The 26,507-nt window shown below is 48.6% G+C and overlaps 1 protein-coding gene across 1 annotated transcript in view; it reads right to left on the reverse strand.

Annotated features, from left to right (window-relative positions):
- MAMLD1 (mastermind like domain containing 1) overlaps positions 1-16,753 on the reverse strand; it is a 142,033-nt gene extending 125,280 nt beyond the window's left edge. The window contains 1 exon segment of the mRNA XM_033201207.1: positions 16,469-16,753. The gene's annotated coding sequence lies outside the window, so the exon portion shown is untranslated.
- Between the last annotated feature and the right edge of the window lie 9,754 nt (positions 16,754-26,507).

A 26,507-nucleotide genomic window follows, 5' to 3' on the forward strand; every position in this document is an offset into this window, starting at 1 on the left:
ATTGAATTTACATAACATTCTTGAAATAACAAAACTATAGGAATGGAGAACAGATTACTGGTTAGTTGCCGTGGGTTCAGAACTTGGAGTGGAGCAGATCAGGAGGGAAGAGCGTTTGGTATAAAACAGCAACACAAAGGATTGCATATCCTTGTGGTGATGGCACTATTCTTTTTCTTGACTGTGGTCACATGACTCTACACATTTGATAAAACTGCTTTGAATTAAATACTCACATATGTACACAAATAAGTGCATGTATAACTGGTAAAATCTGAATAAGGTGGATGGAGTGTATCAGTGTGAATGTTCTGGTTGTGAACTGGGTGAAGGGTAAATAGGATCTTTCTAGTATTGTTTCCTAAAACTGTATGTGACCCTACAATTATCTCAAAATAAAAGGCTGTTAAAAATCACAATAAAGCCTCTATAATTAAAACAGTGTGGTACTGGAAGAAGAATAGGCAAATTGACCAGTGGAATAAAGTATGCATCTAGAAATAGACCCAAGTATATGTGGAAACTGAATATATAATAATGGTGACTTTTCAAATCACTGGAGCAAGATGAACATTTGTAAAATGGGGCTGTGATAGCTGGGTAGTCTTTTGAAAAAAGGGAAGGGGGTGGGTGCAGTAGCTCATGCCTATAATCCCAGCACTTGGGAGGCTGAGGCAGGAGGATCTCCTAAGCCCAGGAGTTCGAGACCAGCTTGAGCAACATAGCAATACCCCCTCTCTACAAATCATAAAAAAAATAAAAATTTAGCTGAATGTGGTTGTGGCACACCACCCTGCCACTGATTATAAGTATGCCACTGCACTCCGGCCTGGGTGACAGAGTGAGACCCTGTCTCTAAAAAAGAAAAAAAAAAAAAAAAGAGAAACAAACAAAAAGAAAAAAGGAAGAGGCAAAGTGAGATCCCTCCCATATACCATTCATAAGAATAAACTCCAAATGGATTAGGAATCTAAATGTAAAACATGAAACCATACAAATACTGGAAGAAAATTGGGTGAATTTCTCTTTAAACTGGATGTGAGGAAAGGCTTTCGAACTGGGATTCAAATCCAGATATGATAAAAGAAAAGACTGATATTTGACAACATAAAATTTTTTTTTGCATAGCAAAGAAAAACAAACATTGAAAAAACCACAAACCAATTAAGTGAAATTACTTGCAACATATATCACAAATAAAGAAAGCTAATATACCTAACACAGGAAAATACTCTTAAAATTGAGGGTAAAAGACTAAAAACCCAATAGAAAAAGGGAGAAAAGACATGAACAGATAATTCACATACATAAAAATATCAAAAGGGCTCTTAAGCATATGAAAAGATGTTGCAAGCCACTCATAATTAGAAAAATGCTAATTAAACTACACTGAGATACAATTTCTCACCTATCAGATTTGTAAAAATTAAAAAGTAAAGCAAATACTTTGTTGGTGAGGCTTGGGGGAAAAAAACACTCTCCTACATTGCTAATGGGAATGCAAATGGTACAATCTTTCTGGAGGGGAATTTGGCAATACCTAACAAAACTACATTTGTTTTTACATTCTGACACATTAATCCTACCTCTAGAAATTTACTCTTTAAGATATACCTCTAATGATATGAAAATACATATGTACTGGGTTGTTCATTGAGTATTATTTTTATTTGCAAAATATTGGAAACAATCTAAATGGCTACACATAGGAGGTTGGTTGAATAATTTATGGTACATCTACACAATGCAGTACTATGCAGCTATAATGAAAGAATGAAGAAGATCTCTATGTGGAGTGATTGGTAGGACATGCGTTTGAGTGAACAAACAAAGCTCAAAAGAGTATCTATATTAAGCCACCCTTATGTAAGGAAGGGTATAGGAAAATACACAGGTATCTGTTCATTTGTGCAAAAAGAAAACACAGAAAAACTAATGAAGTTGGTTACTTACAGGAAATGACCGGAATGAGGTGGAAAGGACAGAAGTAATGGGAGAAGTCACTTTTCTGAGGATTTCTTTCTGTACAGTTCTAACTTTTGAAACAATGTTATTATTTCACATGCTCACAGAAAAATCATTAAAATTAGCAAGGAAAGATGGTGGGGAGTGTTGGCGGCAGACAGAAAGGAATCTAAACAGAAACAAGTGACCTAAACCATATTCAAATGACCTCAGTGCCCCGGGAGATGAACTAGCCCAGGTAACTTTTTAACAGTGTTTGAAGGATACACTCTTACGCAAAGACAAAAAGAATTCTAAACATATATTGTACTCTTGTTAATTGGCTTCTTCATAGAGTCATGGGTTAGCAACTATGAAACTAGTTTCTGTATATTCTAGGATTAAGTGAGTAAATATATTATGGTCATGGCAGAGAGATTTCTCACTGTTTTGCAAGGAAACTACAAATATGGGAAGGGGAAAGATAGAATGAACTTTGCTGTTGTATTGGTATTTGGAGGTATCAATGTGAACTCATGGTTTATGGGTAAGTACGGAGGCAGGTAGATAGGTAGATAGAGAAACAGATATTACCAAAATAATAAATAAAAAAGGAATAGATATAGATGTGAGTTAATTATTTTCCTAGCTTTGTGGACTGAGAGGGTTTAGTAACAAAGGCTAAGGCAGGGAAAGTACAAGATGAGCCTGGAGCAGATGTGCCAAAAATTAAGGGCACGCTCAGAGGATGATTAGGGGCATGTCAGAAAGACATAGTAACTAGTTTGAAGGAGTTCCCACTGGACACACCTCAGACAATTTGAGCATCAAAATAAATAATGATAGGAAAGGATTATAACTGAAAATAAAAATGCACAAGTCCACTTAATATAAATAAAAGCATAAGTAAATAAACGGGAGTGAAAGAAGAAAAGTTCTTTCTTATAGTAGAAAGTCAACTAATAATTGTAGAATGGATGATGGAATCAGAAATTCATTAGTTGGCAACCAGCATGATAATCTTGCCCTAGGCACAGACCATCAATAAATGCTAAACTAGTGAGTGAAAGTTTGAGGTGTAGTATGATACTAACAGCTTCAAAATATATTTATTTCCCCAAGATACTAATTAATGGCAAGGAGAAGAAACAGGAACTGGACAGTGAAGATATCTGGCAGACATCACCTTCACCAAGTGATCAAAGTGACAATCACCAGGAATAGGATGAATGGAACTAACATCGTGGACCTTCTGACATGACACACTCATGCACAACATCACTTCTGTGGCATTTCTGCCAATAGTGCATAACAGTGATCTAACTATGAGGAAACATCAGGCAGCAAACTCAAAGTGAGGGACATTATGCAAAATAACTGGCATGTACTCTTCAAAAATGTCAATGCTACAAAACACTAAGACAGATTGAGGAACCGTTCCATATTAAGGGACACTAAAGAGACATAACGACTGAGTTATGAGTGCACTGCATGATCCTGGATTTTCTTTTGCGATAAAGGACATTATTAGGACAATTGGCAAAATCTGAATAAAGCCTTTAGATTAAAATCTTTAGATAGATTAGTACCACTGTTAGCTTCCTGCTTTTGATCATATCCTGTGCTTATGCAGGAGAACATTTTAGGAAATGTTAGGAAATATATATTGCAGTATTTGGAGATAAAAGAGCATCATACCTACAACTTGTTCTCATAAAGTTCAGAATAAAATTGTGTGTGTGTGTGTGTGTGTGTGTGAGAGAGAGAGAGAGAGGTGGTACATAAAACATAGAATGTGGTAAAATTGCAACATTTGGGGAATCGAGTGAAAGGTAGTTAAACATTATTTGTATTATTCTTGCAAATATTCTGAGAGTCCGAATTTATGTCAAGTGAAAAATTAAATTTAAAAAAAGGGTTAGAAGTGATCAATTAATCTCCTAGGGAGAAGGTATTGAGATCAAAGATTGAAGGCCTGAGGGGAAACCATTAGAAAATGCTCACAGCTGATGGGTGAGTTTCAAAGAAGCAGCAGGACAGGAGTCTGCAGGCACAGTGGGCATTCAAAAAATGGTAACTGTTGTTTTGATAAATTTCAGAAAGTACTAGTTCATCTCAGAGATATATACCTCCTAACTCTTTCAGAAACGTCACTAAATATTGCTTCTAGAAAGGATTTAAAGGTCATGTACTGTACTGGTCGAGTCACATCTTCCAAATATAACAATCCAACATAATAAGAGGAAACTTCTACAAAGCCCCTTTAGCTCAGCCTCCTCATTGTAACAGTGGGAACCGTGAGGCCCAGAGCGGGGAAAGGACCTGCCCAAGGTCACACAGCAAGGCAGTAGAGCTGGGCCAGGCACCAAGGTGCCTCGCTCCCAGGCCAAGGCCTCTCTGACTCTGCACCTCCATACAGTCTGGCTTCAGGCCAGAGGAGTGGATGGCTGGGAACCAGACAAGACGTAGCTGGGCTGGCCCTGAAAGATACAGTCCCAAAGTTGGTGGCTGTTTGGGAATGAGTGGGGCACATTTTGTGAACACCCCATAAGCTATAGGTGGCCAACATATTTATGTGATTAAAAATACAAAATAAGACTGAATACGCTGGGTGCAAACAGTTGAGAAACTAAAAGCTTCTTTTAGACAAGACAAACTGTTACTCACTACAAAAATAAGGGTGGGGTGGCTTGGGATTTTTTTTTTTTCATAATGAAAAGTAGCAAATATGAAGTCAAACCTAAAACAGCCCATCTGTTTGAAATAAAATAAATCCAAATAACAGGCCCCTAAGGACCACCCCCCAATATTCAAAAAATCTGTTTTATTTTAAATTAGGCATTGGTATAAGACCAACAAAATTAAATATTTACTGCTAACAGAGAACTCTTGGATGTTGGGGGCAGGGGTGGAGAACAAAAATTCCTTTCTGATAAGCTAGTATCTGATAGCTAGAAATCAGAGTCACTCAGCCCTATATTCTGCTGACTGCAGGTCCCACATGGAGTTGAGGGCCTGGAGGCTTCTTCTGTAAGGTCCTAGGACGTGCGGTGTGGGGCAAGCAGTGGGTTGCAAGCTGGACCTCCTGGGTCCTGGACCACCTCAGCTCTGAGCAGCTTGCCAGGGAAGCCTGGGCAAGTATGATATTTTTCTTCAGCTGCAGCATCCTCATGCATAAAGCAAGGGGTCTCTAAAGGAATTTCCATTTTTTTTTCTATTATTTGGTCCTACATAAATACATTTCAACTCTTGTCTTTAGCTAAAACTTCTAAAACTGTTATCACTTATATAACAGTCACAGTCCCCACCTACCCAAACAAAAATACAGCTCCATGCTTTCAAGTCTCTGGTAATTTCAAAAAGAACAAATTATTACTTATCCTTTTCAAATATTTTAAGTAACTGAGAGTTTAACTTGCTATTGGAGAATTATGGAATGCCAGAGCTAGAGGAGCCTTTTGGATGCCCCTAGACCACTCCTTCATTGTACAGATGGGGAAAATGATTCCCAGTCCAAGGAAATAGCTTGCCCCAAGTGCCATGGCTAGTTGGTATCAAAGCTGAAGTCAGACCACTTGCCGGTGGTCCCCAGGTGGGTATTCTTCCCACTGTAGCACCAGGGACTCCTCCCAGGCTCAGAAAGCTGGTCTGAAACAGTGAATCTTCCAAAGGGCAACCACCCACTGCCAAACTTTCCAATTTACAAACGACTGTCATTTTGTTTGATGACATGATGGTACCTAAAATTCCTGGTTGGCATCTGCTTTCAACTGACTTGCACGATTCCTCTCCCTCCAGATTAATAATGAAATTAAGGGTGAGATGCTCTGGCCAAGGATGGGAATGGGGGCCACTCTGCATAGTGACCCTATGCTAAGCACTCATTTTCAACATGATCTCCACTTAACTACCCCTGGCTTGGTTTGGTTGGGTTGGTTTAACAAAAGAAAGAATGGGTAGGGAGATACCTCAATATGTTTGCAAGGCAATTCAAAGCAAAAACAGTTCTCTCTTTCTAAAGGAGAAGGAGAGCCCAAGCTCCTAGCAACACATTTCTTTCCAAAAGGTTCCTAAAATCCACATGGGGTGGGAGAAGGGACTAAAAAGCTCTGCAAATATGTGGCTGCCTCCACTTTGGAACTGCATAGCAACAGGCTCAGCAAGGCCAGGATCTCCCTCTGAGGGTTCAAAGGGCTTTCCAAACCTGCTCTTTACTTTCTAGGGCTGACTCTGAGGACCTGAGCATTCATTCGGGCCAGGTTAATATGATGATGGGCTTGTGTTTCTAGAAGAATTGAAAATACACTATTGTGAGGAGTCAGACAGAGAACTTGGAAGGTGCACAGGATCAACAAGGGCCAAGGAAATGTCTTCCTGACTTGTCATGAGACCCAGGGCCAGCACCTGCTCCTCTCTGGGCCTCAGTTTCCCCATCTTTGATATACGAGCCCTCGTGGCCTTGTCATAAGACTTTCCACACTTCCAGGGTTCGATGGGGAAGGTCGCGGCGGCTATTTGAATGGAGTCCAGCCATCCTCTTCCCTCCTAAGCAGACCCCCAACATCACACCAGCAGGCCCAACCTGAGGTTCCTTTCCAAAGGGACACAACCTCACTTCCTCAGGATAGGCCCTGGACAGATCCTGGGGTAAGACTACCTACCAGTTTTCATGAGGGTCTGGCTGGGCCCTTTCAGTGACTACGATAGAGACACACAGGATCCACTTTACCTTCTCATGCCCGTTGTGACAGTACTGAAATGTGAAAAACCAAACAACTATCGGCCTCCTCAGATACCATTTTCTCACTTCTGCAGCAGGCAAATGTGGAACCTCCTCAAGGCACTGGGCTGGCTACACACATCCTTGACCGATTCTGGAACTGCCAAGGGCTGGGTAATTGGGGTCTCTAAAACTGTCTAGATCCTGGACACACTGCATGCTCTCTGAGGTCCCTCCCAAGCCAGAGTCTCTTGAATGCTAGTTTGCCTGGGTGTAACTTATGCAGTATCAAAGAAAGGGACAAAGTGGCTTTTCAAGTCAAAAGGAGCCTGATTTTCTTTTGTTCAATTTCTGACATCAAATGGAAAGGCAAAATAAATAAATAGCAAACACTAACATTAAAGAGAGCAACCCATGAGTGTGCCCTGAGCCTGATATCTACAAGACCATCTCACCAACACCATCTCTTTTGAATCTCCCACAGTGCTCCAAACTTGGTGGAACTGACATTCTGATATTTCCATCTGACAACTGAGGGCGCTGAGACTCAGGCAGGTTCACAGACTTGCCTAAAATCCCATAGTTGGTCAATGTCTCCTGCCGAAGGGAAAGCTCTTATTGAGGCATTCTTAACCTGTGACAGAAGATCCCTGAGAGAACCATGAGTGGGCTTAAGGCCTAGTGGTACCTTACATTAGAAGCAACATTGCATGTTATTTTTCCATTGTCTAAGGAGAAGACCCAGAGCTTTCATCAGATTCTCAAAGGAGTATATGATCCCTAAGAGACAAAGAGCCACCCCTGCTTCAGAGGATCGGGAGTCATTTTTGTTATGATTTGAGGTTCAAGAGACCAGTTGGAGTTAGCTTCCCCAAGGGCAAGCTCAGAAAACCTTGGCAGCCAGGTAGTTCTCTAACTCATAAATAGGACCAGCTTTATGCCAGGCATGGTACCATTTGGTGGGGTGAAGGATGGGGTGTGGGAAAAGAGGGCTTCCCTAAGCCCTGAACACCTCCTTACCTGTGCCCTAAACAGCAGATTCTCTCCAAGGCATGGTAACTCTTGCATCTTTTAATTCAAGCTGGAGGCTCCAGATTCTCCAGAGGAAGGGAATCCCACTAAGGTACAGTGGGCTGAGGATGGCATCTTCTAGGTAAGGTGGAGAGGGGGTGTGAGAAGCAGGAGGCAGATCTAGAAACCAGGAAGGAAAAGGTGGGAGTACTGAACCTAAACTCAATTTGCTCGGGATTTGACACCCAAAGGCATGGCTGAAAAGGCCAGTGAGCCTATCCCCAGCCATATGTAGAACAGGGCTTCAGACCTAGCCTTTGCTATCTTGGCAAAGTTCTACTCCTGAGAGAGGGTGAGTGTGTGTGTGTGTCTGTGTGTGTGTGTCTGTGTGTGTGTCTGTGTGTGTGTGTGTGTGTGTGTGAGAGAGAGAGAGAGAGAGAGAGACAGAGAGAGACAGAGAGAGAGAGAGAGCTCTTCACAACCGCCTGAGCAAGGAGATGAGAACTCAAATGGCTAACCTGGCCATCTCTCAAATCCCAAAAATCAGCTTTGGTGGGCCCAAACTAGGCAACCAACGATGCTGCTAAGGCTCCCAACCAGGGCCTGAGAATGCAATCTTCTCAAGCACCCAGAATGCGGAATGGGCCTCCCACTCTGGGATCCACTGCTGCTGTTTGGGAAGGTGGGGATAAAAGAGATATGTAGGACTGCCAAAGGGCTATTACTGTTGGGGAGTGCTGGTGCAGGTCGCCAAGGAAGAGCAGGCAGGAGGAGGGAGAAAAGCCTGCCCGGAAAATCCCCATTAACTTCATCTTGTGATTTCATTGTCACAGCCACTCAGAACAGATTTGGCCCCAGGGGCAGGCTCTTGGGAGCCTCCGATTTAATAATGTGCTCACCTCATGCTGTGGGACAAGACCTCACCACGAGCCCTATTAGTGGGTGAGAAAGGACTCCCTGGCTGCCCTACTGCACAGGGCATCAGTCATACTCCAAAGCTAACACCCCGGCCATGTGCTTGGGTGTTACCTTTGTATCCGGTGCTCCCCAAGTGGATTTGGGCAGTGACACTCCTTGATATTTTCAGGGCTCATTTTGAGAACTGTCATGGCAACTAACATGATAATGCTCTTTACCCCATGGCTGGGGGATCACTAGAAACAACCAGATTGTTCACTTTAACTCGAATGTCAGCACAATTATTTTAACACCAAGTGTGTCAGGTTTGACTCCATATTCCGGAAATTAATTTTAGAGTGGCAGGGAAATAAAATGGCATACTTCTTTGAGCTTTGTTACAACACGTTCGTGCAGCAAACTGCGAATAAAATGTAGTAATTAGAGGTTAAATTAATCCTTGACAGACAAGCGGCTTAGAAACGCTGTGCCCTCCTCCCGAAGCCTAGCATAACGCATGCCAGTCTTTCAGAATTAGACACGCAAACCATGTGATGTTGGCAACTGCACCAAAACTACTGTCCCCTTAGAATTCCAAGGCCGGCGCTGGAACTTCCAGAGGCAGATATTAACACTGAGATCTCATTAAGAGCCAAACCCAAACAACCTCCCACCATTGCCAAAGGAGCCCACCCAGCCAAGCCCTCCACAGGGCTGGCTGCCTGACTCTCTGACAGCAACTCAAAAACGAGACACACACTCCCTTCTAATTCTTAATTTACAATCTCCATTCTCCAGCTACTTCCAGACTTCGAGTTCAGGTTCTAATATGACCCTTTGCTGTCCTAACAATGCTGAGCAAAGCACACATTGATACAGGGCAGATTATATTACACTACAGTTACAAGCGCTCCACCTCCACTGGCTGCATTTCTTTTTACCACATTTGCTCTGCCTCAAAAGGAAAGCCTGTCTGCCCACACATGGGTGCAAAATGGATGTTCTACACTCGACTGAGAACTAGAGACCAGAGTTCTGTCAACTTTGGGCTCCCTTTACTATGGCCCTAGGAAAGTCAGAAGCTTCTCTGGGTCTCAGTTTCCTCTTCCGTAAAATCATGGGGTTTTACTCTTCCAGCTGTAAGATTCTCCATCTTTCAATATCTGAGTTTGCAGGTGAGGTGGTGTACCTGTGCTAACTACGTACAGGTGCAATGGTCAACCGACCAGCAGAGCCACAGAAAGGAAGGCAGAGCTGGGTCCTGTCTTCCTCCTCCCCACTCTGTCCCAGCATGCTGCCGAAGCTGAGGGTGGAATTTCGGATTCAAATGGAAGGAAAAATAGAAATGCACTACTTGTGGGGTGAGGGTGGAGCTGGGACAATTGGACCAAGAACTTGGAATTCCTCAACATGTTCAGAATTACTTGACTTTGTTTTTGTCCTGTCTTTATGCTCCAAAGACCCACGCTTTCCTCTCAAAGGTGGACACAAGCTGGGGCCACCAGGTCCTTTTGACCTGGATGCCATTAACTCTCTCGGGTGCTGTGGCCTCCAGTGATCCCTTCCAAAATCAGCAGAAAACTGTCCCTATGGTCTAGTGTCTAGGTACTCGCACAGGTGGAAGAAAGGGGAAAAAATATCAATGGCTGGCCTGCTAGGCCCTCTTCCAACAAGATGGTATCCCCCGGTCCGCTCCATCCTTCTCTGAACCTCAGGAAACAATTCTCAGCCTTTAGAAAATGGCATTTCCCAAAATCCACTTACTGGTTATTTACTTGGCAGAGCAAGCAGCAGGGCACATGGGAGGGTAAGGTAGCTTCCCACACCCACCCACCAAGGAAATGGGAGTCTGGGAGGCTCCAACTGGGCTGTGCAGAAAGGGGCACTGGCCGTGTCGGGGTCAGAGAGCAGCCGGGCAGGACTGAGTTGCCATTGGGGTGGAGGGATCCTCCTTCAGCGGCAGAATGAGCCCACCCTTTTGTAGGCCAAGGAAGGGAGGGAGTAGTCTGAAGCTGGGGCCTCAGGGAGGCCCAGGATAGCCAATCTGAGCAAGGAAAGCTCTCCTAAACTTTGCAAAGAGCTTTTTGCTTCTTGCTCCCAAACCCTCCTTAGGCCCCGTCTCTGGAAGCCTTTACTCGGGAGCTCAGTGCCTACAGCCAGGGAGGCCCCTTGCTATTCCCTCCCCCGGGGGGAATATTTTTGAACTGTTTCATATCTGATTGCTTTGGATGTTATAAAGACGTCAGATTTTAGGAGAAAACTTGAGGTTTGAAGGAAACCAGGAAGGCTCTGTGAAAGGGAGAAAGAAAGCAACCAGAGTGGGGGGGTGGGGGCAGGGAAATGAGGTAACCCAACTCTTTTCCTTCTGTCTCCTCCTCTGGAAGAAAATGCCCTTGGGGCTTCAGCAGCCCTGGGCTGGTAATTTGGGAGCAGGACCCCACAGGACTATGCACCTGCAATCTTGGCATGTAAATATCCTATAACACAAGCTACTGTTTCTTACCTCCATGGGGAACTCCCTGACTAACTGCCCTGACAGTTCCATGGGGCCTTTTCTTCTTCCTTTGACACCTTTACAGACTAAAGAACAACAATGACACAACAAAAATAAGAAGTCATAAGCATTTGCAACCCAGTCTTTTCAGGTTCATTCTGATTTATGAAATTTCCCTCCTCGAAGTACTGAAGATGTTTAAGGACTCAATGCCTGCAAAACCAGGCCGGTTCCAATTGAGCTTTGCAATGCTTTTTTCCTGCCATACAGTTGACTGGTGCTGCCTAGGTTACCCCTCAGTGGCGTTGTGAGAGGTGTATGATGGGAATTGGTTTATTGTGCTGATCCATAGTAACCGGCTCCTGTTCCTCCATCATTTATCTCCCTCCCCAGCGACATCTGGGTTGGTCTATTCACACTCTCAGCATTCTATCTGCTCCAACAAACACTCAGCCTTTTCTGCTTGGATAAGGAGTTTTTTAGTTACATCCATTATATGTGTATCAACATTTATGGCAGCAAGATAATTGCTAAAGAACTCAGAGGATAAAGAGTCCTTCTTCATAATGTTCACCCCTGCCCCTTTAAAAAATCAATATTAACATCAAGTAGGACAGCAGCAGGTTCTTACATAGCTGCTGTATCCTCAAAGTTGGAAATGTGATTTAAAAAAAAACAGCTGGATTAGGAAGAAAAGAAAAGGTTCAACAATGGGTTAAGAACCCACATCCCACTGGTACACGTGTGTGCGGATGGAAGGCCTTTTTGTCTTTGAAACCTTTCCTAAATAACTGCAAAGCAGCAAATCTGCTCTCCATTAGATGAGTCCTTTGGAAATATGCCAGTCTACTCTAAAGAGTTTAGATCCCGTTATCTGTATACCAACCCAATGATTAGGAGGCCTGCCATCAATAGGAGTATTGGACAAGACAACCTTTGGGTTGATTTCTGGTGTCTGCTGTCGCTGATTCTGGGCTAGAAGTTCACACTTGCAAAAGACACAAAAAGGGGAACACTTTCCACTTTTGTATTGTTTTGATTGGCCTTCTGCCATTTTTTTACTCCTCCTTCTTATCCCTGCCCTTCAAAATATCAGCCCCTTTTTATTATCTGTCTAGTTGTTTCCTGATGACAAGGTTGAGCTTGATGTTTCACTTTCCCAGAAAATGACTATTTCATTCACAAACCACAGTGTTTTAGAACTAGAAGGGACTCAGACTCAGAGGTCATGGGATTGGGGGAGAGAAAGGATGGACTTGTTCAAGATCACTCTGCTAATTAGTGGGCAGAGCTTTCTAGAACACAAGTGTCTCAGCTCCTAGGCTAATGATCTGTGCAATGCACTGTTGGAGAAAAAAAAATCAGAATCTTTAAAAAAAGAGTTTACTGTATATTGAGTTCCTTTAAAGGAGAGGCATAGTCCAGCTATTTTCAGAAGAACCACTTGTCTAAGACCAGTTTATCCCCTTTCATAACCCCAAATAGTAATTGAGTTCCTAGGGACCATCCATTAACAGGTGCATTTTAGGCCTTTAGGTGATCAATTTAAAAGGGAAGAAAATATATTAAACATGCCGGCTAAGCTAAAAAAAAATCCCTTTCCTTAGTAAAAAGGATTGACAATGGTGAATCTCCTACCTTGATGCAATGAATGTGTAGCCCCCACCCCCTCCCCCCCAGCAACAGGGTATTTCCTGGTGGAGTGTAAAAATTCAATGACGTTCCTATTTCAGCCCACACATCTGTGTCACTGTCAGCGTCAGTGGCAGGAAAACAGACGAAGTCACCCTTTGCTAATGATTTCCTAACATGGAATTTCCTTGTATCTCCTAAAGGCTTTCTTCTTCCAACGCCAACTCTTCCCCAGCCGCCACCCCCAACACATTGTACTGAAGAAAAACTGAAAATGGTCACAGCCGGAAGAGGATGATTTTTAAGGAGATCTTGTAAGGAAAAGCTTCAGCTCTTTGTGATATTTTTAAAGGGGGAAAGTGGGGAAAGACTGCTAGTTTTTTCCGAAGCTGAACAAAACAGAGAGATTTCCTCCCAGGCATCTGGAAATCTCTCAGCCCCATCTCTTTCTTTCTTTTTTTCCTGCCTCTTCTGTCCCAAGTTCCACTTTGAGCAACATTCTTACTTCAGTACTGAAAGAAACACTCACACATGGCAGGCAGGCACCGGGAGGGCAGCCCCCAGGGCAGAGAGCAGGCATTGGAGAACCACCAAGCACAAAGCAGTATAGGAGCCCATCACTTTTCCCCTCTGGAGAATATCCTATTTAATATGCAAACTGGTCATCAAGTGAAAAGAGGGCTGTTACTTTAAGGGGAAGAAGCTGATTAGCTGCTCTGGCTGGCAGCAAACAGCTGGTCTGTCCGGCAGGTTCAAGGCCATTTCAACTTCTCTCTTATGGAGGCACCATATGCTCCATCTCGCACATCAGCAGCTTTATTTTCCAATGAACTTGCTCCAGAAGAGAAGTACAAAGAGGGGAGGAGAAGGCAGAACCAGTAGTTTACCCTTTGATTACTTTCTTGTGGTTTTAGATGCAGTTGGGATGTGTGTATGCGCGCAGTTGGTAAGTGTGTATGCGCGTTGGGGGTGTTAACGCTTCATCTTCTACTCCAAAGACCAGAGAACAAATGTTTGACCAGCACTTATCGATAACTTCCAGAGATGGGAGGGGAGGGGAGTAGGAGAAAGATATGCAAAAAGGCACAAATAAAACGTCGACATCAGATTAAATGGAAATAGGAGGGGCGGAGGCGGCCAGAGAGCGGTTGGAATCTGACTTCGCTTGGGAGACCCACCAGCCTGAGCTTGGGCCCCGCCCACTTTCCTTATTTGTCACTTTTTTCTTTTCAGTATTCCCTTCCCGAACAAACTCCCTGAGAGACACCAACCACTTTGGGGCACAGGGGCGGAGCAGGCCAACAGAATGGCGCAAGGTTACTTCTAACATTATATTTGACATTCCTCAGTGCAAGCCCTGGTTCTCGAAAGTTTTAGGGGATCGGTTATACGGGACAAGGACCCGCTAAATCGTCAATCCAACTAAAGCTGGCAGCTTTAGTGCCAGACGCTGGGTTAGGTGCAGAGGCAGCAGGCCAGCGCGCGGTCCAGAGTGGCATGCTCATCCTCACTGCCCGCCTAGGCTACACGAACCCCGGAGGCGGCGGCTCCCACTGCCTCCGCGCCTCCAAACAAAGGGCGCTCGAAGAGTTTGAGCCCCTGTGTGTGGCGGGGCGGAGGGTGTGGCAGGAGGGCGCGGGAAGAAATGAGGCGTATAGTCAGACGCGGGTGGCCTAAGCCTCCGAGCTGCCTCCTTCTTCTTAGCCACCGGCGGGCGCGACAGCTGCCCTGAGCTCCGGCAGCGAGGGGCGCCCGCTGCAAAGCGAAACCAGGGAAAGGGCGCCCCCTATGCCCGAGCCCGGCGAGCGCATCGGCGAGTCGCGTCTGCCCACCCCGCTGAGCGCTTGCCGCCTAGGGCCTCTGCGTGCGCCCGCCGGCTCGCAGTGCAGTCCACTGGGCCGTCCGGGCCGCCGGGGTTTAGGGTGTCCAGGGCTGGCAGGCTGGGCGTGCAGCGAGGGCCGGGGCTGGGGCTCCGTGCACCTTCCTAGGTTCCCACAGAGGGTCCTCGAAACACAACCCCCTCCCCCATCGCCTACACTTGCCCTCCTGTCCCGAGCGGCTCGAAACCTCTTGGAGACAGCCGCCCCCGCCCCCTGCCTCTGCGTCCCTTTTCCCCTTCCCTCTCTCCAGCCTCCTGGGAAACAAAGGGGCTTTTTATAAAGCGGATTGTTGGCGGCGGCGGCGGGGGTGGGAGGGAGCGGGAATCTATAAAGACAAGAAGAGGTGGGAGGGAGGGAGGAAGGAAAGAAGCTGCGCGGCCTCCAGGGGCCCAGAGCTGCGGTGGCGGCCGGGAAGCCCCGGCGGGTGCACGGTCGACCCCGCCCGGCCGGTGGGCACTCGGGCGGCAACCCACGCCTGCCAAGAGCTGGGCCGCGCCGCTGCGATGTCGCTCGCCGGCTTGCCGCAACCGGGGAACACAATTCCCCAGCCGCGGGCCGGGGCTGCTGAGGGCGGCGCAATTCCCGCGGGGCTCTACCCCGGGAGACCCAGGCCCTCTCCCTAGCCAACTCTTTAAAAATTGCTCTGTCTCAGGGAGACTTTGCGCCTTTGTTCCAGCGCAGCCGCCTCTAGTAAGCTCGACTCGCTCGCCCTCGCAGACAATGTCCCGGAGCCGGCCTCGGTTTGCTTACCGGTGAACAGCACGTTCACCTTGGGTGCCGCGCCCCCGGGGGGCACCGTGCTGCCAAATAACAACGACCAGCCACCCCAGCAAAGGGAGCCCTTTCTCCCCAGCCCCCCAGCCACCCTGTGCTCCTGCCCGCTTACACACACCCACACTCGGGGTGCCCAGGTCAGCCGCACCCAGCTGCAGGAGCGCGGCGGGAGTGAATGCCCCAGCCCGAAGCGCGTGTTTGCCCAGGTTCCGATGGCTTCAGGGCCGAGCTTTCTGGCAGGCTAATCCTATTAGTGTCTGCTTAGTCCGAATTTAATCACAGATCAGAATCAGACGACATCTCCAGCTTTCCAGGAGGCTTCGGACACACTGCATTGGGACGGAGCCTGGCCAAGCCAACTGGCCGAGAAAAGTATTTGGCGGCGCTCCGGGGGGCTTCCCGCCCGCGCTAGCCCGCGCCGGGCGCCCAGCTCTGTCATCGCGCAGATGCCGGGGGACCTGTGCGGACTCTGACACAGGGGTGCCAGGGCTGCTTCGCAGGAATCCAGTCCGGGCTGCCCTGAACACCAGCTCAGCTCCGGGCTGCTCTCCCCAGGAGTTGGCAGGGGAGGGAGTGCAGGGCAGCGGGTTCGGCGCACACACTCCACACTCTAGCTCAGAGGAGGCAAACAGCGTTGGGGTGGGGGAATCCTTCACCCAGTGCCCGCTGCCTACTGGCCTGGGCTCAGGGAGCTGGCATGTGAAGGCACCGTCGCCGGTGACACCCAGGCTGCAAGCGACCCGGGGGTGCTGGGACAGAGTGGGAGACTCCCGGTAGCCAAGGGTAGCCCTAGGAGCCCGCTCAGCTTGCGCCCTTCCACCTTTCCTCCCCGGTAGTGGCTGCCCGAGCCGGATTTCAGACGCCCGACGGGCGCGGAGCCAAGGGCCGTGGTCTCCGGCGTTTCGAGCTGCGCCCAGCCCAGCCGGGCTGGTTCGAGAAAGGGGCGGCCGCCTGCAGCGCCAGGTGGGCCGTGTGCTCAGAGCAAACTTTAGGGTCTACCGACTCGAAGCACCCCGGGACCCCGATCCTCAGCGATGGGGACCATAACTGGGGGCTACAAGTGTACCCCGGAACCCCCAGAAGAGTCGAACCTCCTGCGTCCGCCCTCAGCCTTACCGTGCTGCAGAGCTCCGGCGGCGGCGGGGGCAGTGTCCGAGGGGCGGGCGGCCGCCAGCGAGGGCAGCCTGGCCTCAGCCGGCCGCCAAGGAGCCCAGCCCTGTTGCAGATCACCCCCTGGCTAGCGGCCGGTGCCCCCGCGCCCGCCCGCCGCCGGCCGCTTTAGCTCGCGGCCAAGTTCATGCTGGCGGCGCTGCAGTGGCGGCCTCAATCTGCTCGCTCCATTCCCACCGCCCGGCTCCGCGCCGCGCGCCCGGAAGGTGGAGTTTCGGGGGTTTAAGTTACTGATAGGCATTTCTCACTGCTGTGTCACTCGGGGAGGAGGAGACACGCACGCCGCACATTCACACACCCTCACACTCACGGCGACGAGCGGCTCCGGCCTTAAAGGGGAAGCCGCGCTGCCCTGCCCGCGACCCCACCAGCCCCAAGCCTGGAAACTCAAGGTTTCCACGCCGGGATGGGGCGGCGGGCATCCAAAGCGCTGCGGCCGCCCAAGTGGCCTCCCAGGCCCTCCCACCAGTCTTTAGAGGAGAAAGCGGCCGCAGGCTGGCTTCGCTGTTGCTGCCTCATTTCTCCAGTCGGCTCGAACCAGGGCATCTGGGGAGGGATCCGAGGGGCGGAAGGGGCATCGGTGCACTCACCTTGGCTGCTCCGCACTCAGTGGAGGTGGTCTGCGCCCTCGGTGTCAGCTGGCTTGCCTAGGCGGTGCGCTGGTGGGAGAGGCGACAGCAGGGTTACCGGAGCGCCTCCAGCAGACAGAGACCGCCGGAGGGCCGCAGTCGGGGCCCGGCGCGCTCGGGAAACCCGCACACCGAAGGTAGACTTTCCGCGTCTGGGGAAAGCGAGCTGGTGAGCCGTGAGTGGCCGGGACACACGAAGAGCGAGCACGGAGAGCCGAAAGCCAGCGGACACCAGTGACAGGGCAAGAGAGTGCTCAGGACCGAGAGACCAAGAGAGACAGGAGACCGCACGAGACACAGAGAAGGCAGAGACTGAGAGACAGATATCGAGAGAGGCACCGGCGGAGATAGAGGTAGAGACACGATGGAGGGAGAGGAGAGGAGAGGACAGGAGAGGAGAGGAGAGGAGAGGAGAGGAGAGGAGAGGAGAGGAGAGGAGAAGAGAGGAGAAGAGAGGAGAAGAGAGGAGAAGAGAGGAGAGGAGAGGAGAGGAGGGAAGAAGGAGAGGAGGAGAGAGGGAGAGGAGGAGAGAAGGAGAGGAGGAGAGAAGGAGAGGAGGAGAGGGACCAGAGAATAAGAGATCTTGCAAGAGGAATGACAGATCCCTGGAGGACCCTGAAGTGTCACAGGGACGGGAGTCTCATCACAAAGTAGCCTATTCAGCCCCCATCCCCCTTCCCATTTTCACCAGAGCCTGACCCTAAGGCTAGTGGCCAGGCCCTTCTCCTCCCCTCGCCCGGGGAGGGGCACTCACCTGCAGTGGGTGGCTACTGGGTGGGTAGCGCCAGTCCCTCCGCCCACGCATCCGCTCACCAGCTCGCGCCCTGACTGCCAAACAGACCCGCTGTGGCGGCAGCGGGGACCAGGGCTCTCAGGTGGCAGTTAGGGAACTGCACCCGCCCCATCCCGGCCGAGTGCCCCACTCCCCACTTCCCACTCCCCCACTCTCAGCGCGGACGCTGTCGGCCTCGCCCGCCAGTACGCTTAGCTCAGAGTCCAAGCTCGCTGGCCAGTCTCCCGTTTCACTGGACCAGGGCACGCTATGCTCCCGCCCAAGCTGGGCTGGATTGGCTCCCTCAGCAGTTATCCCAAGACAGACACCTGCGGCTTCTGCAGGAACACAGGTTCCTTGGGACTGCCGGGCGGGCCAGGGCGCCCTGTCCACCATCTGCCCTGGCGCCGAGTCCAGCGACTCCCCTCCCACCTATCCCACTTCCTGGGTATTTGGCTGCACCCCTTCCTCAGGTTCCCCTCCCCGGGTGCTTTTCCTAACCTGGACTTCTCCAGCCGATGGCAGCTGCAGGGGCTGAGCACAGCCCGGGAACGCCGCGTTGGCTCCGACAGCAGCAGCGCTCAGCTCCTGTCCGCACCTCTGAGTAGCAACCTGTCACCAACACATCTGGTCACGCTCAGCGGAGCCGCAGGCCACGAATAAAGGGGTGGGCCCGCCGCCCACTAGGCCCCTCCTTCCCTCCACGCCCACGCTCTCGGCCCTCGGAAAGCGCTGGGGCCACCTCCGAGAACCCAGCGAGATCCCTTCGTGGGCTACGTAGGCGCAGTGAGGCTGGGCGATTGCCTCCTAGCGTTTCACGAAGTCACCTGGAGGAAGAGCGGCGTCCAGGCCCCACTGCGAGACACATTCAGGCGCTGCCGGGATGCGCCCGGCCTAATGGGGCCAGGCTGGGAGTCCACAGTTCCGCAGGGCAGTTGTGAAGGAATCCACCTTGTCTGGGTCCAGTCCTGTCTGCTCGGCAAAGGGCAAGCAGCCAGAAGAGGTTATTGCTCTCTGGTGACTGAACCTTACCTTCAAGGCCCCGCAGGGAGAGATAGAGTCATCTCAGGGCTGCCAGTGCCCCGTAGAACTGCGAGAGTGCGGGAGTCCTTTGAAGGAAATCTGATTAACAAAGCTGAATGGGGGATGGCAATGCCTATCACAGAGCATTGGCAGGATGCTTTTAAAATTCTGTCTGCAACCTCAAAGTGAACTAGCCAAGGAGATGGAAGGTGGGTTTCTGTTCCCAGCACCTCCACTCAACCTCGGATCACTTGCTCTCATCTTCCTCAGTGGGACAAATGATGCCCATTTCCCCAGAGCATCCTAAGAAGCCTGTAATATCACAGCCACACGTCTGCGAGATGACTAACTGCCTGCTTGGCACCAGCACCTGGATGCCACTAGAAATCGCAAACTCCACGTAACCTGACTGAACTGAGTTCCTGATCATCCTCTAAGTGTGCAGTGCCCATAGTCTTCTACCTCAGTTCATGGCTACACCATCCTTCATCTTGCCCAGCAGAAGGCCCTGGAATCCTCCCGATTCTTCTCTCTTGCTCACACCTCACAGCCAGTCCAGTGTTCAATTCTGTCGTCTGTATCATCAAAATGTATCCACAATGTCAGTCTGCTCATTCATTGCTCCCTGGGGATACTAGCCAGCAGCCTCTCCCCTCAGGATTACTCCAGTAGCTGCCGCACAGACTGCCTTCATTCCTCCCTCCCTTCAACCCTCTCCTTGCAGTCTATTCCCCGATCTCTGTGACAAACCCCATAGTGACTCCCCATTGCACTCAAAGTAGAACTGAAGTGCTTCTAGTGGCCTCTGGGGCCCTTCAGACATGTCCCTCCCCTTTCTCAATGATGTCATCTTCCCTCCACTCACTCTGCTTCAGCCACACAGACCTCCCAACTCTTCCTCAACACATAGATACATTCCTGCTTTACTTAGGACTTTTGCTTTAGCTGTTCCCTTGGGCTGGAATTCACTTCCCCAGATATCTATGGGCTGGCTCCCTCATTTCCTTTAGTCTTGACACAAATGTCACCTGGCCACCCTATGTAACATTTCAAAGCCCCACGCCCATCTCTGGCACTTCCTCTCTCCTTCCCAGCTTTGTTTTCTCTTTAGCGCTTACCGCTAGCTGACCTCCTCTATAGGTTAGATCCCAAGAGGGTAGCAGTCAGCGTCTGTTTTGTTCACTGCTGTCTTCCCAGCTCTCAGCACGGTGCCTGGCATGGAGTATCTGTTCAATGGATGTTAGTAGATTCTGCTTTCCTGGAACTTTTCAGGAAACTCTGGGGACCACTGCACTATACACACCCACTGGAAAAGGGGCCCATAGATGTCATCACATTTGAAGGTGATTCATGACCTAAACAAAGGTTAAGAAGGCTGGAGGGCAGGCAAAGAGCTTTGTGCTAATGACAGGAAACCAACCTCAGGTCATGTCACCAAGGGGCAGTGTGGCCCACATGCATTGGTGGCAGTCTTACAGGTGGTCACCGAGGTAAAGAGAGTGATTCCTTCAGTTACTGGTGGAAAGAGGTTTCCTTGTGGTTGTCACCTTGGGTATCCCAATGTTGACGGACAAATGGGAGAGGAGGCCAGGACAGAGGGCTTTCTCTTCACTGAGTAGACTAGCTGTGAGAGCCAGGGCCCCTTTTTCACCCAAAATGCAAAACTAAGTCTGGAGCTCAGCAGCACATCTTCCTCCATTAACATAGGACTAGCCTGTGCTTTACCTGCAGGGTCCGTGTCCCCAGTGAGGTGTTGATCATCATGTCCATGTTCTAGATGAGGAAATCAGACACTCAGAGAGGTGGAGGCATGTATCCAGGGGCACACAGCCCATGAGTGGTAGGGCAGTAAAGCAATTGGGCCTCAAAGCTCGGGCCATTTCCACTTGCTATGTGGCCACCCATGTTTAGTGTGTGCAGTCCTGGCCTGTGGGTCCAAGCAATGAAAAGAATACCATGGGGTCTCAAGGAGCTGTCCTTCTCCTAGGGGAACTCCTGGTCCTTTTGCTGAGTGGTTGCTAAACAAAAAGTTGGGCTTAGGCTATTGGGGTCCAGAGATACCATGCCGCGGCTAATATGAGCCCTGTCTTTGCTCTGACCCAAACCTGGAGCTCAATGGATTTGAAAAATAAAATCACCAGCCACCTGTCATTTATAGTCATATTCCTGTGAACAGATGCCAAGTTTTCCCAAGTTCATCTGACAAATGCTGGGACTTAACTGGGCAGCCTCTGGAATTCTGGGTGTGGCCTGCGCAGGTAGGGGCCCATGCAGAACACACATGCTGACTGGAAAGAGGAAACACACATCCAGTGGCTCTATTTCTCATTACTCCCATACTCAAAAGCCTCCTGGGGCTTTCTACTGCCGACAGCACTAAATCCCAATATCTCAGCTTGACATGCAAGGCCCTCCATAGTGAGCACCAGTCTCTATTTACTTCTAGATTCTTCTCTTGGTACTTTCACACATGCACCTGGGTCTCCTGCTTGTCTGGACTGCTGACTGGACACCTAACAATTCCTGGTTCTTCCCACTTCTGCCCCTTTGCTCATATATTTCCCATGCCAGCTATCCTTTCAAAATCTTGCCTGGGCTGGGCACAGTGTATCACACCTGTAATCCCAGCACTTTGGGAAGCCAAGGAGGGAGAATCCTTTGAGCCCAGGAGTTTGAGGCCCACCTGGGCAAGAAAATGAGATCCCATCTCTATTTAAAAAAAAAAAAATCCTGCCTGGCCTTCAAGGCCTATCTCAAAGGCCTTCTCCTCAATGAAGCTTGTCCTGAGTCCCATCACAGCACAGGTGCCCTCCCTCCTTTGGACATCCTCGGCCCTAGCTCTCCTTTTCTGACACCGTAGGCCTTTGTCCTCAGTTCTTCCTTATTTCACAGTTTAACAGTGCCTTTCAGGGGTTTCCCCAAAGCCTCCCTGATGGACTCATGGCTAATCCTCAGCTGCAGTGGGTGTGTGTGTTGGGGGTTGTTCAGGGTACCCTCTGGATGGCAGAATATGAATCCAGAGAGAGGAAGTGAGATGATGGATGTGGCCAGCACCTTCTGGCATCCCCCACTTCACCTCTAATGCTCAGAAGCCATTGGCTGTGCCCAACTGGAGGCCACCATGTTCACCTGCTCCCTTGGCTCCCAGCCCCCTACAGCCATGCCTCACTCAGCCAGGCAGACGCCACACCCCAGTCCCTCAGCAAAACCAGAGATCCCCACTCCCCAGACTCTGGAGCTCTAGGCTCCTGGGGCATTGGCTCAGGGCTTGTGGACTACTCATCTGCATAGAGTTATAGCCCCAGGGAACCTGAGTTCTCTGACCACAGCTTGCTGGAAGCCACAACCAACAGGAACACAGGAATGAGGACGGACAAGTGCCCTTGGGAAGGCCTAGGGTGGCGACTACCCCATGCAGAGGAAGTGCAGGGAACTTGATCTGGCAGGCAAAAGGCACTGGTGTACACCCAGATTCTGCTGTCTCCAAGCTGTACAATCTCCTGAGCCTCACGGGTCTCATTTGCAAAATGGAGTCACAGTAGTAATGGCCTTATTGGTGTGTAGTCAGGGTTTTAGCTCTGTCATGGGCAGGACCACCCTAATCAAGGTGTCTACCCCATAAGTCATTAGCCCTCAGAGAAGAGGATGCTGTTGTGATTATTATCCTACATACCCTAAAAGACAAGAGGCAGACAGCCTTGAACCTAACCAAATGAAAAGTATTTGGACAAAAGTTCAGGTCTTGCATGTACGTTCAAAACATCTTGTGATATTGAACACTCTGCAAGTGCTTGATATGTCTGGCAAAGAAAGAGATGAGCTCGTGTCAGGTGAGGAAACAGATTGGGGCACTCACAGAGGACACATTGGCATTTTGCCCCGCTGGGGCAGAAGAGAGCCACTGGGAAGCAAGTTGACTTATTTCTTTTTGCTGTGTTCTTAAACAATTTTAATATTCTTGGGGATGTTGAAGAAACACAATAGAAACAAATGGGAAATTGTTAAAATATTGATCGTAATTTCCTGGCGACTTCACTGATTTAAAATACAGGAACCTTTAAGGAAAAAAAAAAAACCCTCATTAGCAAGCAAGCAGTTAATTAAGGGCCTGTAGAATGGTTTGCATTGATTTCACCATGAAACCAGAAAACTGTGTCTACAAGTCAATCTTTCCCTCCGTAGCTTCTTACTTACCATGAATGCTGTTTCCAAAATGCCATAGGTAATGCTACCAAAGCCTAGATAAGGATAGGAAATGGTCATTTAAACAGAGATGGATAAACAGTTTAGGGAATTAGTGTAAATCCAGATGGCTGCCAGTTTCCCGCTTGCACCATGCATAGGACTGAAAGACATTGTCAAAGCTCTTATATAGAAGAAAGTATGCAGATGGCATGCTAATTACTACTCTTCGTGCAATGGCATTATTTTCCAACAGAAAAGGCACAACTCAGGACCCACATGGGAAGAGGCTCTACCCGCTGTTCTAGGACCCTTCAGACCATTTGCAATTTTGTGACTTAAAAAGCGAAAACGACACAACTCTGGCCTGTGTCTGTCCTAGCAACCATCTAGGTTGCTGCTGCACCATCACCACAATCATTCTCAAGGTTAATGTGACCTAACGCCAGGAAACCAGCTGGGCCCACCGTCGGGCAGGCACACTCTCCAGGACGTCTGGAGAAAACCAGACAATGTGCTCCAGGTGACCTGGGTTTGGAAAGCACAATCATATAAGCAATAAAAGCAACTAAAGCTCGAGGGCACACCTATTATGTGGCGGGCCCTGTGCTTAACATCTATGAGCTCAATGAAGCCTTGTAAAAACAAATTTCAGGGCTAAGCGAACTGAGGCTCAGAGAGGTTAAGCAATTTTTCTGAGATCACACAGTTACTCACTGTGGAACCAAGATTTGAATGTCCTAGGCAGTCTGGAACTGAGAGGCCTCAAGAGTATCCTATTAACATAAAGCTCAGCAGGGAGGAGGGAAGTAACATGTACTTCACACATGGCTAGCTCTGTGCCTGGTGCTTCGCTAGCTGGCTTGCATCACCTTGTGAGAAAGGATGGTTACATTTTCAGAAATCTTGTCAACCTGTTGATGACACGTTGGTAGCCTGAAATTGGCAATTGTGGGAATAGGCACACCACCAAAATGGGCAAACACTACAAATCAGGGCTGGTTGTTAAATATTTACTAACATGCCATTGCACCACAGGTGTTAGAGTCAGACTGCCTGGTCCAACTCCTGGCCCCGGCACTTACTGGGTGGCCTGGGGCAAGTTTCCTAATTTGTAAAATGGAGACAACAATAGTGTCCACCTCATCAGGTTGTTGCAATCATTAATTAATCCACGTAAATTACCTGGCACAGCATAAGTAATCAATTCGCATTAGTTGTAAACATAAGTATACTGCAACTACTACTACTACTACTACTACTACTACTACTACTACTACTTATTATTATTATCATCATCATGATCATTATTATATTTAGGCAGCCATTCACTTTCATCTAGAGTACAGCAACCATGTCCTAACTAGTCTCCTTTCCTCCAGTCTTGTCCTCTCCAGTACATTCTCCTCACAGCCACTAGTGTAAATTTCCCAAATACAGATCCTTCCTTGCTTAAACTATTTCCTTGACTCCCTCTAACCCTGAAGGCTAAAGTCCTACCTCCTTTGCTTAGGATATGTGGTCTACCTGACCTGACCCTTCTCCAAAATACCAAAATCTGTCATAGTTTGTTAGGGCTGCCATAACAAAGTGCTACAACTGAGGGGGCTTAAACAACAGACATGTCTTGTCTCATAGTTCTAGAGGCCAGAAGTCTGAAATCAAGGTGTGTCAGCAGAGTTTCTTCTGAGAGCTGTGAGGGAAGGATCTGTCTTAGGCCTTTCTCCTTGGCTTTAGATGGCCATCTTCTCCTTGTGTCTCTTCACACTGTCTTCCTTCAATGCATACCTCTATGTCCAAATTTCTCTCTTTAGAGAGAATAGAACAATAGAACAATAGAACACCTGTTATATTGAATTAGGGCCCCACCCTACTCCAGTATAACCTCATCTTAACTAATTTCATCTGCAATCACCCTATTTCCAAATAAGGTCACATTTTGAGATACCACATACAACTTCAACTTGGTACTTCGAGATACTGGAGGTTGGGACTTCAACATACAAATTTGGTGGGAGGACACAATTCAGCCAGTAACAGTCTGCCCTCTGGCCCCCCAAAATTCACATCTTTCTCATGCAAAAGACAGTCACTCCATCTCCACATCCCCTAAAGCCTTAGCCCAGTCCAGCACCAACTCTCAGTTCACAATCTTATCTAAACATCATTTAAATTAGATATGGGTGAAACTGGGGGTATAATTTATCTTGGAGCAATGTTTCTCTCCATCTGTGTACCTGTGAAACCAGGCAACAAGTTCTCCGCTTCCAAAATGTCATGGTGGGACAGGCATAAGACAGACATTCCCATTCCAAGAAGGAGGAATTGGAAGGGAAAAAAGGAGTCACGGAGCCTGAGAAAGTCTGAAAACTAGCAGCACAAATTCCATTTGATTCATTTGATTTTAAGGCTTGAGGATAATCCTCTTTGGCTTGAAGCTCTGTCCTCTGGGTTCACCCCTGAGCCTTTACAAAGATAGCTCAAGTGGTGGACGGAGCAAATAAGTCATTGTTCTGCAAAACACTGTTCTTTCACACCTCCATGCTGTGTACCCATTGTTCCCTTCAGGCAGCAGGAGGCCCTCCTTTCCCCTGGTCAGTTGGGGTACTCCTCTGAAGCTATTAAGCTTCAGTTGAAGCCTAAGGTCCTTGTTTGTGAGGCCCTCTTTGACTCCCTCCTCCCTGAGGCCCAGGAAATGGAGCTGCCCCATTTGTGAAAAGCACCTCTAGCATCTGAGCTGACTCTACTGCAGCCGTTATTACCTTGGCTTGTAACTGTTGATTTACCGTTTTCTCAGTAGACTATGAACTACTTGATATTAGGCACAAGTTCTCATTTTTGTCATGTCTTTGCAGAATGGGATTGGGCACAGAGCTAGTGTGCAATATATAAATGCCTGTTTCTATGATATCAAATGCACAAAGGAGCCTTTTCTGAATACCTACTGTGTGCAGAGCATTGGACTTGGGCTGTACACTCTTGGAGAGAGCAGAGGCAGGGACAAACTCTCTCACATTCATCATTAGAGACAACATATGTACCATACTTGAGAGCTGGAAGGGCTTTAGCAGCAGGTGCTGACACCTGACTTATTAACTCATTGATTGGATCATTACACCAACTCTGTGAGATATAACACAGGGCAGTGTAAAGGCAAGCAATCAGGAGCCAACCTGCTTTGAATCCAGGCTTTGCCTGTTACCAGCTATGTGACCTTGGGCAGCTTACTTACCCACTCTGTGTTTTGGTTTCCTTATCTATAAAATGGGACTAGCAGTGGCACTTACCTCATAGGTTGGTGTGAGGATTTAGTCAGTTAACATCTTTCAGATGTTAGCTATTATTCAGATATAGCCAGGGTCTAACTAGGTATCCTAGA

Source organism: Trachypithecus francoisi, unplaced genomic scaffold (assembly GCF_009764315.1).
Source record: "Trachypithecus francoisi isolate TF-2019V2 unplaced genomic scaffold, Tfra_2.0 Lachesis_group6, whole genome shotgun sequence".
Taxonomy (NCBI): Eukaryota; Metazoa; Chordata; class Mammalia; order Primates; family Cercopithecidae; genus Trachypithecus; species Trachypithecus francoisi.